The 13,225-nt window shown below is 39.8% G+C and overlaps 1 long non-coding RNA gene across 1 annotated transcript in view; it reads left to right on the top strand.

The window, feature by feature from the left end:
* LOC146435173 (uncharacterized) overlaps positions 1–11,396 on the top strand; it is a 67,952-nt gene extending 56,556 nt beyond the window's left edge. Inside the window, exon 3 of the long non-coding RNA XR_014853167.1 lies at positions 11,151–11,396. This is a non-coding gene — a long non-coding RNA (uncharacterized LOC146435173). The remainder of the gene's footprint in view (positions 1–11,150) is intronic.
* The last annotated feature ends 1,829 nt before the right edge of the window (positions 11,397–13,225 follow it).

The raw sequence follows: 13,225 nt of genomic DNA, 5'->3' as shown, positions 1-13,225 counted from the left end.
ACCTACTCCTACTGTTCCAGAAACCTTTGACGTCAGACTCCTGAGACCAGATTAGTTCTGCAGATTCCTTTTTTCCTCTTTGGATTAAGGAAGGAGTTCCAAAAAAAAGATGTGGTTCCTCCTCATCCCCACTGTGGTTGAGGCAGAGCTCCGGCTGCCCTGGGTCGGTGTCGTCCTTCACAGCATTCCAGCACGCCTGTGAGAGCTGTCATGAAGAACCCCTTGGCAAGCATCTAATCACCTATTATTCAGCACTTTATTAATCAAGTTTTGTGGTATTTTTTGGCATGTTCTTGCAGTGACATGGAGATCTTTAATTCTTCAAACAGTGTTAGGTTTTTACAGATGTTTATGAAAACCCCACAAAACACCCAACACATAAGTGGAAAAAAGGATAACTGAAAGACCTAGAAAAGATGTTACTTACCTTTATTCATCAAGCAGATGTAATCTGTACAGCCTCAGACTTTTTTCTTTATCACCAATAATTTTCTTATAGTATAAGCCAAAATGCTGTTTACCTGGGATGATTTCCATGACATATTCAAATATTTAAAAAAAAAAAAAAAAGCATCACCAAAGCTCAGCACATAATGTCATTTTCCTAAAAATTGCTAATTGATTTTTAAATCTGTTGCTTTTAATTATTAATGTTCTAGTTGAGGGAAAAATTTGCCTTTTCATCCCAGGGTCTGAACTTCAGCCCATGGGTAACATGTCAGATACTTGCACTCAATATAAACATATACATGTTTAATTGCAAACAAGCTAATAGCATTTTCAGGCCAGGTTTGTGAATGAGCTTTGGAAATTCAAATGAAACAACTCTTATCTATTTAGTTTTATCTAGGAGACAGATCCATCTAATATATTTGTTTGCTTCAGAATATTCTTTAAATTACAAACAAAAAAAAATAAACATCAAAACTGAAAGAATTGTTTCGGGAAAGATTTGAGGGAGAGTCTTTAGTGCTGCATGTGGCTGACCAAAAGCTGCAAGATCCTTCAAAATTATAAATGACGCCTTTGCAATTGGAATTCTGAGTGATGCTGCAGCTCATTCAAGTCCCTGGTTCGAGGAAGCTTTTCTTCAATTGTCTGACAATGCTGTAGTATAAACTAAGTGTCTTCTGAAGCAGTCTGGGGTGGATGGTTGCTTGTACCAGCTTGGCTGCTGGGAAGCTCTGTTCCCAGTAGATTGGACCAACTCCTCTTTAGACATGAAATATTCATGCTTCATGCAACTGCTCTGGACATAAGAGAGGATGGTTTAAATCTCTTGGACAAGTGTTCAATGTCAGCTGGTTTTCCATTCTAGGAACAATCACAGACATGTGCAAGTCCCCATGATTTTATGTAGCATGCCAAGATGCATCCATGCTCTGTAATACATGTAGTTTGGCTTTTGTTTGTTGCAAAGTATCTTTTATTTTATCCAAGTTTCCAGGGCTTACAAGTAACGATGGAGGAGGAGAATTATGGGATAACAGATAATTGCTTACTTGCACTGGAAAATCGTAGTAACCTAATTATGAAATATTTATATATTCTGCTTTTGACTTTTAAAATACTGCTCTTACTATCGGGCTTGATGCTGACTCACCCAACCCCTCACTGTGTGTTTTACCAAAGCTTTTGTTAGTAAATTTTCAGCACTCGCTCAGAGTTGTGCTGGCTGCTGCTCTGGGTACATCTGCTTCTCTGTTCAGTGCTGTGGTTAAATCCAAAGTGACCCTCTGCTATCAGTTGGGCTTGCTTGAAATTCAGGAATATTTTCCATTCCTGAAGGTGCAGAAGACCTTTGCCTCTCTAAATTCAATTTGCTTTTCTAGTACCATGAGCAGAAGGTGGCAGAGACAAGAAGGAGGTCAAATTCAGGCCAAGTCAATTGAGATTGAGGTGTGTATTTATATAGGTTAAACTTTGAATAAAAATGAAACTTCTTGCATTTGCTAGTCGTGTACTTTGTTGGAGGGGTTAATTATTTTCAAGCAAGCTGAAGACAATATTAACCATGTGATTATACACAGAAAAAGTGTTTATCACCACTGTAAATCCAAGGGATTTCCCTGGGAAAGATAATTAAAGCAACATGCTGTGAATGCAGCTAATAAAGTAGTTGCCTTTTGAACTTTTGAGTGGGGCAGCCAGGCCTTTGTGGCCCTGCTCTGCTCTACACTTTCCCCTGCTCTCCTCCCCCAGATTATTTTTGACCATGATGCCTTTGTGTAAGCAATGCAGACTGAAGATTCATGGAGAGATGTGCTTAACACAATTAGGGAATGACATTTTCAGAGATGGGGGCCTGAAACATGTGCTCTGGGAGGGGCAGGATTGCCTCAAGCCAGCCAGGAGAACATTAGCATAAGGTATATTTAAGTCCTCTAAAGATGATAATTTTGTAAGTATTGGGGATGCAACTATCACCTCAATCAAATTCTGCATGTTTGTTAACTTTTCCTATGTTATGTTTTGACGGTCATGAACATTTGTTTGTAAATGGACCAAAGAGGGAAAAAGTGTCCCATGTGCTAAAGGAAAACTAATTTTGATAATGGAAAAAAAAAGAAAGACACCCTTTGGAGTCTTGAATGGGGTGAGAAAAGACACTCTCAGCAGAATCTGGAAATCATGATTTACAGTTTTTTGTCCCTTATGCCATCTCATGGCTGATATAAGCTGTTAAAGTCCTGTTAACAGAGCCTTGTCTCTACACCTCAATTTGAGCTTGCCTTTTTTAAGCATTTACTAGAGTAAGTGTGTAGTCTTTTTCCCACAATGCCTAGAGTTTTTTTACTTGCTCATGGCCCATCAGTGGCAATGTGCCTGCTGCACACTCAGACCTGGGCTTGGCTGATATCATTTATCTCACACTTTCATCAGTCCCTGAAATTACTATTTGTAAATAATAGTTAAAAACTTTAAGACAACCATAACATTCCCACTAAGCTGCTTCTTCCTGTGTGAAATCAATATACATAGTTATACTGTTTTATCTAAAATACTTTGAGTTTTTAACTATAGCTATCATAAATCAGCTTTTTTGAAATGCTCTTGTTTTCTGTTTAACGTGAGAATGATGTATAAGTCAGTAAAATATTAAAATTCCTTTTTTGAGAGGCTAGCGAATTTAATTTGACATGCTCAAGCTGATATTGATGTATTAATGTGACTTGTGTTATAGCTCTTTATTTAAAATTTATGGCAGAATGATTCAGAGGTCCCAAGACAAACTGGGGGGAATTGTGCAGGGTGTGGTGCCTAATATTAATAAAGATACAATTTGTCCTGAAGACTGCATGATCGAAGAACTGGCAGAATTTCATCTTTTCCTCAAGTTTCCAGTTACAAATGTCCTACTGAGATTAGCTGTTGGCCAGGTTTCCCAGTCCTCACTTGTGAGTTATGGAGGGCGTTGAGCTGCAATTCAGTGTGGTCAGTGCATGGTGGTGGTCTTAAATGGGGTCTACACTGAGCTGCCTGGGGTGCTAAAGGTCAGGATTTGATGGGAAGAGAGAGGAGTTCCAGGGGTTTGGGCTATAAAAAGGTTTGGCTACATGCTGCCATGCACAAGATCGGTTGTTCGTGTAAATATTTGTAAAATCTAGCAGTTGCCTCGTGTCCATCATCTGGATTGCCCACCGTCACAGCCTCTGACCCTCCAGCAAAACCCAGGAGGCAGCTGCTTTGGCCATGACATTTCTCAGGATAATCAAACTGCCATAAATCACAAAGGCTTTTCATGTGCCCTGGGATTGATAAGAGGTTTACCTGCTCTCTAATGTCACACGCTGTACCAGTGACCCAGCCAGTGCAGGTTGCTGGGAGTAGTCCTTGTTACTCCAAATGGCTCTATCCTGGTTGGTGTAAATCAATGGATTTTTAAAAAATTATTTATACAACAGACTTGTTTCTTTTCTTCCATGACCTTACATAGATCTGCATATAGAGTGAATTTTTCCCCTGCCTCTGTGCAGGTCAGGGACAGCCCAAGAAAAAAGTTACCAGAGGAAGCTGGAGTTTTTGCAAGAGAGGGAGAGGAAGAGCATTGCAAAATATGGAAGATTCTGATTGCAATCAGCTTTTCCAGTTAAATGTTGGTTGTTTTTTTTTTTTCACAGAGAAATTCTTAGTTTATACTGTGGAAGAACCCAGGTTTCACGTTTTTCAAATGGCACAGGGACATTGTTCAGCCATTGTCTCTGTGTGTGGCTTATGTGTTTGCCTACTTTCACAGCTTAGTACGGATAAGTGCTACCAGAACGTAATCTTTTAATTTAGCTCTCTGTTGTCTACTGACTCCTGAAATATTTTTAGGTAACTTAAGCACAAGTGATTATGTAGATAAGCAGAGGTGAGTCTTTAAAAATAAAAAAGAGCTTTTTATTGTCACCTTGCATGAATTGTTTCACCAACAAACTCTGGATTCTCCCTCTGCTACTTTTCTGTAACCAGTTTTCTTGTGTGACTGCATTTGTTCTGACTCACATGGTTTATGTACAGAACATAATCTCAAAATGTGCATATTGTCTGCACAATCTTAAAAATTTTCATTAAAAGAAAACATTTTGTGGAGTGAAGCAAAGAAACCCTTAGGCTGCTGACTGCTGAAGTGTCACACAATGCAATGATGGCAACAGCCCAGTTATGTACTGCCTTTCCTGAGCACAAGAGGTTCCATAGCGTGGACATTGGATCTGAGCTCTCGAGGTTGTGCTTTTGAGACCAGTTTTGTCTTTTATCATACTGACTCTCAGAAAAGGGTGACTGGGTAACTTGTTTTTCAAGTTCTCCCCCTTTTTTTCATGGAAAAACTCATTAAACACTGAAGGCATAGCAAAATGTAAATTATTAAAGTAATTTGGGTCTACAGGGTTAAGCGTGGAAGTTCATTTAGAAGACTCAACACATGCAAATAGCATTTATGGCCATGTGTTAGAGCATATTGGATGCATCAAACCAGCATCCTAGGCTCCGGAAGTTTTTTCCCCACTGCTTGTTCTGAAAAATGTTGGCAAGCCAGCCTGCAAATGTGGAGGTGCAGCCTGCACCTGCTACAGGCTGAGTGCATTATAAGGAGGCTTCCTTAAAAGAGAAAAAACATCACCCCAGCAGTTAAAGGTAAAGCTACAGGCCTCAAATTCTCGTAGTCTATGTGGTTGTCAGCAACCCACTTAATTCTCACTTCTTGACAATAAAGTATGTCTGGCTCAGTTCCAGTTTACACTGAGTAAAGTGTGAGTTGCACAGCTTGACTATTTGTGTTGACTTTAACATTGCATGGTGTAATTGGGGAAAAATAATGCCTTAGATGTAATGCACCAACACAAAAACAAGATTCAAATACACTCAAGTGCTTATTTCATAGGAAAAAATGTATCTTGCTGCCATATAGTCTCTTTAATATGGTGTCTGAAAAGAGATGATAATTTTATTAGCTTGCTCTGTTTAAAAGCAGAGCAACTTAAATATGCAGTGCTGGATTAGACTGTTTGATTAGTAACAAGTTAAGGCTGTAGTATGACAAATTGTTTGTGACTGCATTGCTACTGGAAGAAATGGTATTAGACACTCCTGTATTATCATTATCTTTATTTCAGAACAAACATTTGTGTAGATATGCGGTTAACTGGCAGGGGAACTGATACAGCTGAAAATTAATCCATTAAAAAAAAATCAAAACCTTAAAAAACCCTTACAAGCATTTGCTGATGTGAATCTGAAGGTGTGATAAAGGGAGAAAGACTGAATGGCTGGGCAAGTTGGGAGGAGGCATGACTATTTTATTTTTAAAATGCAAAATAATTTGTGTCAATCTAAGGGTGTAGTTTGACTTGAGTGCTAGTGTAAAGAATTACTGTATATTAGTAAAATCAGTTAATAAAATTTTGAACAAATGCTACCTATTGAGTTATTTTCAGCTCCACTAATTGAGGAGTTTTGAAAATGTCTGAACGTCTTACTCGCCTGAACAATGTGTAAAGTAAGAAAATCCCAAATCCACTGTAACATTAAAAAAAAGAAAGAAAAAGAAAATCTGTCAACTCAGATATTTATGGTATTTGACATCCTCATCAGGTGAATTTCAGAATTAATTTAATTTTGAGGTGTTTATCCTTTTTTTTTTTTTTTGCCTTAGAGGAGTTGCAATTATTCATTTCTATGTCATTACTAAAATGGATAGGAGGGAGGATGAACAGTTGACTTTTAGTATCTGGAAATAGCCTTGGTGGCCCTCTTCTGAGTCCATATTCTCCTCCATATTTCCCTGACCCTCTCAACCATCCCCTCCTATTCCTGAAGTGTGTGTGTTGCTGCCAGCTGACGACCGTAGCTGACGGTATTTGCTAAAGCCAAGTCTTTGATTCAGACTGGAACCTGTTTCATAGAGAGGCTGGAACTGAGATCAAGAGACGCCCAGTTTGCTTCCAACAAGTCTCCTGGCAGACAAGATACTGGAAGGGGGAGTAGGGGGGAGAAAGAGCAGGCTGTTCCTTAAAAACAAGCAGGCGAGAAATCGCAGGAGCAGAATAGCTCAAGGTGCTCCTGAGAAAGGAAGCTCTCCGATGCAGTGCAGTCCAGCTCGAGTGCTCGGACCCCAAAGCAGTCGCACGAGTTAATGATGCCATGCACACACTGCTGGTTTGCAGTGCTGGGAGCTCTCAGGAAGATGGATTGCACTGCATAGAGAAAATGGAGATGTCTGAAACCAGCCAGGAAAGATCAGCGTAAAAGGTAGGTTAATGTTCTGTTGCTAGGTGATCTAATAATTTGGTCCCTTTTCTGTTACTCTGTCTTACAGTGGCGTTTATTTTTTTATACATTCAGTACATTATGAAAGATGTAAATATATCAAGTCAGTGCTTTCTGGGGGGTTCTTTCTCAGTATAAATTTTCCTCACATTTGGTCTCTCGCACTTTTTTTACTTTAGTACTTCTTGTTTCTCTGACCTCATTATTATTTTTGAGCTGTTTTTGTGATTTGTGACATTGAATACAGTTATTGCAACAAAAGCAGCACAGCCGGTTACTTAGACTTTACAAAGTGTCAGATGGGGATGCTCAGGATGTAATGTTGCAACCTAAAATCAACAGTTCCGAGTTCCTGGAATAAATTGAAGCTTTCAATAAATAAAACTTACTCCTAAGTAGAGAGATACACAGCTTGCTGACAGAGGGGGTATGTTCTACTTTCTCTCTGTAGCCCAGTTACGGGTATAAAATACAGAACAGGATATGGAAGCCAAACCCATGTGCTATATAAGGCATCAAAGCACGGGAGGACACGACCTGTTTTCTTTTGTATCAGAATTCAGTTCAGCAAGAACCAGAAGGGCAGAACTAGGAGGGGGAAGTAGTGTTAGATTAGCAAGTTACATTGTAGCAAGAGCTTGTGAGCCTTTTTGTTTTATAGGTCTTTAAAAGTATTTTCACCAGAGATTAGGATTCTGTCTAACAAAAATTTATCCATTCTGACTTTTTCTTCTTAGTTTCTCCCCACAATGGAGCAGCTGAATCATGTGTGGGAAAACTTGTCTTCTTTAACTTTGAATCTCTTTTTGGCGTGTCAGCCACGTGCATGTTAGGCCAAAATGTGGGCTAAAATGTGTGCTTCAGCAGAGCAAGGGTGATGGCTCTCACCAGAATAGAATCAGATTCAAGTTTATGTTTGATTTCTCTGTGTATGTTTGTCCTTTCTCACCAGTCTAGATGTAGTGTCTTGTTGCTACAGGGTCTCACATTTCTACCTGTGCCTCAGTTTCTGGAACCACTCTGGAGCATGCATAAGAAATGTTAACTAGTACTGTTCAGGAAGGTGGTACCTCACTTTCTTTAATTCATAAATATCATTGGCGGGGTGGAAGCCAAAAGTAGCCTTGCAGCAAAGCTGATTTCTTCTCTAGGCACAAGTATGTCACACACACATGCATGCACAAAAAAAAAAAAAAAAAAAGGGTGGGGGAGAGGATCCTCTATCACACTTCATAGATTTTAAGACCTGGATTTTCTGTAAATTCTTTTGTGTTATTGCTGGTTCTGTGCTGGGAAGGAGGTCGTGATTTTTTGGTCCCCAACAGCTGATGGCATCTTTAACAAATGTCTTCTTTCTTTAAAAAAAAAATCAGTAAAAGATGCAAATAAATAATAAAAGAATGGTTGATTTGTTTGAAAAATTTCCAGGAAACAGTAGGGGTTATATGAGAGTCAGCCTGGGCCCAACAGAGCGGGCATTGAACCAGACCTAATAAGAACAACTGGACCCAACACCCATGTTATGTTCAGTAATGGAGGGGGTTTGTACTACAAGGACTTCAATGTTGTAATCTTAATGGCTAGAGGTAACAAACCAGGCTAAAAGGAAAGAGGAAAAAGTAAAGTCCAAAGCAATTAGAAAAATCTCTTTTGTGGATTTTGAGTATTGCCAGTCACATTTGTGCCATTTTTACAGATGAATGGGCTTTTCTGTCACTGTGAGAATGAATTGTAAAGTAATGGACTTGAACTAATTATGCCCTATAAACCTATAATAATAACAATAAATGTGTTTTGAAGTTCAGACATGCATGTAGTTGATCCAGCCAACTGAGTCGAACTGCTTGGGGTTAACAGGACTCGGGAGCATTTTAGGGGAAAAAACGGTCAAATAAGCCAACTCCTGGGAAGGAAGAAAAGAGCAGGAGTCACAGCTGCTCACCAGTTCAAGCAAGGTTCTTGCTATCTGCATTTCTAGAGTCCTTTTAGTTCCTTGCAGGTGCTGGAAGGTGTCTGTTCTGGCTCAGATGGAGGTTCTTACCCCAACACAGATGGAGAGCAGTGGAGGCTGATAGGTCTGGTCACAAGCTCTTCATACTTTCTGGCATTTAGCCAGTGATCTCACAGTCTTATGTTTTCTCCCGATTTATTTTTTTCTTTTTGTTTTTAAACCTCACCATTTTGAGCAGGGGGGAAAGGGAAGGTAGACACAGGGCAGAGGAGAGGACACATAATACATGGTTACATTTATAAGGGTGTCTTTACTAAGCTGAGCAGTGGTCAGATCCCCAGACACCATCCCAAGAGTTAATTCTTTAGAAAAACTTAAGCTCCTTTTATACTTCTACAAGATTTTTCCCTGACTCTCACTTCCTTGAAGCAAGGCCCTTGTTTTCTCCCCAGCATCCCCAAGCTGATCACACACACCAGGTTTCCCAGCAGTCAGTCAGCAAATGCTGAATGAACTCCTACTGCACCCGAGCAGTGAATGCAAAACTCACCAATGGGTTTCCACAGCCTTTGGAATGAAGCCATCAGAGTTCATGGAGCTTGTCTCCAGGATGTGAATTATAAATCCCAGAACATGGTATGTTCATCCAGCATGCCAGGTACCTCCTGGGAGTTCTGTGTGTGCAGCTGGATAATGTTGCATCCCAGATGATGTTTTCTTTCTCTCTCTCCCTCTCTGGAAATAAAAGAAAAAGGCAAAAAGAACAAAACCAATTAAACCTGTAGTAACTGTTGTATTTCATCTCAATCCCAAATTTTATCACAATCTGTAATATATAAGAAAGTCATAGACATGGTTTTCTTGGTTCTTACCTGCTAATGGTTTCCCAGCTGTGTAGGTGGTATCTGTCTGGAGTTTCGTACTTGGTTACAGGGCTGCGGTGCCCCAGGATTTCATCCTTGTGCTCTCTCTTGCAGTGTGTCAGCAAAGCTGTTTGGGAATCAGTGTGGGAAACTGGCTGGAAACCAATTTGCATCCTCCTGCCAGTCTGGGTCATGGCGTGGCTGTGAAGCAGAGGGTGCAGCGCAAGGACTGAAAGGACTTGCTGCAGGCAGGAGGAGGGCTTGGGCTGCTGAAGCTGGTTTTAATAGGGTTTCCCAGTGTTTCACCTGGGAAATATGTGAGATTATAGTGGAAGCAGTTCAGATGCTCCACATTGGCTCACTGTTGGCAGAATACCCCAAATGATAATTGCAGTGACCCAAATGAGGGATGGGTGAACTGTGCCACAGAGGAAGGACACTTTGATCCACTGATACCAGAATGTCAGACCACGCTGTTCAACACAGCTTGACTCAAGCTTTTTTCCTCTGAAGATGTGAATTTACATACCAAATACTTTTGCATGCAAATATTTTTATATTAAATGTATTATTGAATTTAGATATTTGCATGTTAAAAGGTATCTTCATAGTACACTATCTCTTCCTTCAAATCCTGCTTCTCTTTTTTCCTCAAACTTTAGAAGATGTCCCTCATCATTAGCTTTTGAGGAATGGTGTTCCTGAGTATGCTTTTGAGACTGATTCTTTGTATGAAAATTCAGGTGTCTGCTTCTGTGCTTTTGATCCAGTTCTGTTTGTGTTTACAAATGCCTATCAGATTTTTTAATGAGATTTTTAAGCTTTCTACCAAGACATGAAAGGGTTTTTTTTAGTTTTTTTTTCTTTTTCCAATGTAATGAGCTTCAGTGAGAATCTTTGCATATAATTGCACACAAAAGGAGAAAAGCTAAAGCTCAGCCGTTTGCCATGGATGTAGCCTCAGTGCTGTGTAACCCAACATACAACCTTCTCTGCAGTTCCCTCAGTGTCTCCAAGTGTCTCCTGAAAGAGCAGGCACCAGCTGGAGCTATGTGGAAAGTCCCTGGTGGTCTTTGAGTGTCCTGGAGCCTTGTCTTTAAACCAGGGTTATGAGATGCTTTGGAAATGCTGTAATTGAGGAATGTCTTCACTCAAGTTGGGAGATGAGCTCTGAACAGATATTAAACAGGCCTTATCTTTTGGGTGTTTGCTTGAACAGCTCAGGAAGGAGAGCTGTATAAAAACCTTGGGAGGTGATAAGAGTAGTGTAAAATGATACAGGGAGGTTTATCATAAAATGTACAAAGGTCATTTTGAATGTCATTCTTCATTCTGTTCTGTTGGATTTTTATTTAACTTCTAATACAGATGGTTATGCACTATCAGGGAACTTATTAGTGGCTTTTAAACATTTTCTAGAATTTTTCCTCAGTTTTCAAATTGTAATTGTTATTCACTTGTTCTTCTTTCATTTTAGATGGTCAACAGAGATGAGAAGGAATACTAGTTGTGTCCAGACTTGGAAGTGATATGCACTGCCCTCCTTTGAACTAACATTGTTCCCTGTTTTCCATTTGTTCCAGGGAAAGCCTTCCATCCACACTATTGAAGCATGAGTGCTGATGCCAGCCAGGTGGTGATCACTACTCCTCCCACTGCCACGATGCCTCACAAAGAGCGGTACTTTGATCGCATCAATGAGAATGACCCTGAGTACATCCGGGAGAGAAACATGTCCCCTGACCTGAGACAGGATTTCAATATGATGGAGCAGAGGAAGAGGGTCACCCAGATACTGCAGAGCCCTGTGAGTGCCATTAATGGGGAGTAAAAAAGGAAAGGATGTTATAAAAAAAGAAATCTGTGTCGCAGCTAGATAGAATATCTCTGGACCATCTTCTACAAAAAGTCACTAAACAGATTATCCAACATTTTGTTGGCATGGTGTTTTGTCTGTGGACAAGGAACCTTTATTGTGTTGGTTTTCTCTTCATAATACTTTTATATTTTTATGGTTCACTGCAGTATTACAAAAAGACGTGGCTGGCTGCAGGGTACTTAATTAAAACTTAGGGTCAGGGAAGAGAGTGGAGGAGTCACTGGTCAAATAGGAACAAATTAGGGCATTACGTGGTGTTCTGCTTTCTGGGTTTGAATATTAACCTATCATTTGCATCAGGAATGCTTTAATTAACATTTATAATTGGGTTAAGTTTATTTAAAAGCTAGACTATGTTCTTTTTATGTCCTTGAGAGTGATCATACCCCTGCTTGGCCATATTAGCACTCATTTTCTGATTGTGTAAGTTCAGTGCTTGCATCGACTACATGTAAAACTATTAAATCTATTGAACCACATTCACAATAGTTTTAATTTATATTTTAATATATGTATTCTTTGAGCTTAACCTGATAAATACATTAGAAAGTAATACTGTTGCCCTGAGTATTTTGAAGCCATAGGTAGTGAGTAAGGCCTGTGCAAGGGTGATCCTTTGGGGGTATCCGGGTGTAATGCAAGTATTGCGGATAATGGGACTGGGAAGGGGCTAAGCAGCTTTACATATCCTCCTGTCTTCAGTTCCTCTGTAAATTGGGGTGCTTCTGTAATTTTTTTTTTAAAGCTTTTCCATATGTAATGAGATTGCAAACAGCTGTTAGTAATCACCCTATTATAGTCATCCATGAATAACAGGATTGTTTGCTAAAGTGTTGTCGTGGAGTGTCTCTTGGATCTGTGTGTTGCTTTGAGTATAATGTGAACCTGTTGACTAAGGAATTTATTATTTTTCAAGTCAATTTATGCAAGCTTGGGTTTGCAGCCAAGCTCTTTTATAAAGAAAATACTCTACGGAGGTACTGCGTAATGTTTTAATCATGATAATTTAATGTTAAATACTCAATTGTAAAATGTGATCAGAGTCTGCTCATTCCTGTTAAAATGCTTATGAGTAGCCAGGATTCACAGCAAATACCGAATCTTTAGCCTATCAGTTAAAATAAGTTGGAGAGATCATTTGGGTTTGTATGTGTGGGGTTTTTTTGCTCCTTTTGATGACAGTATTGAATCTGATGAGCGTAACTATTTCATTAACATTTTGGGGCACCTTTTGCCAAGTCCGCCAGATGTAATTAATGTCCCTTTGCTGCAGCCTCTGTGGTGTTTTTATTAGTAGATGCAGTGTCAGCATGCAGATTTTAGGATGGGGTGTGAAGAGGAGTATGACCCCCTGAGTTTAGGTTGCTATTGTAATAGAAGACTGTGGGACGGAGAGCCTCTGGGCTGCTGTCAGTGTCCTGCTGCAAGAGAAGCTGAGCCCAGCACTTTTTGAAAAGTGACTCTTTGGAGCTGCCAAGAAGTTGCAAGGTTTTGTTGTGTAAGGGAGCAGTTGTTCAAATAAGCCAGGGGCCTGCTGCCTGCTTGGCTTAGAGAGAAATGGGAACGTGGGAGCTGAGTGTGTGATCAGGCATGAGGAGGAGTTGTCTGAGCTCCCATTTCCCCTCAAGTATCTCCTTTTATTCTCTCTTTTCCTGATATAGAAAATTTAAAGGAACTCTGCTGTGATTTCTCATGTAAGGAAATAAAAGCATTTTTATACAGTATCTGTGACCAAATTTCCATCAAGAGAATTTCATAATTTATTTGGGGGTGGAAGGT

The sequence above is a fragment of the Lichenostomus cassidix genome, chromosome 6, assembly GCF_008360975.1.
Source record: "Lichenostomus cassidix isolate B80296 chromosome 6, HeHo_3.0, whole genome shotgun sequence".
Taxonomy (NCBI): Eukaryota; Metazoa; Chordata; class Aves; order Passeriformes; family Meliphagidae; genus Lichenostomus; species Lichenostomus cassidix.
This window is presented reverse-complemented; position numbering and strand designations above follow the sequence as displayed.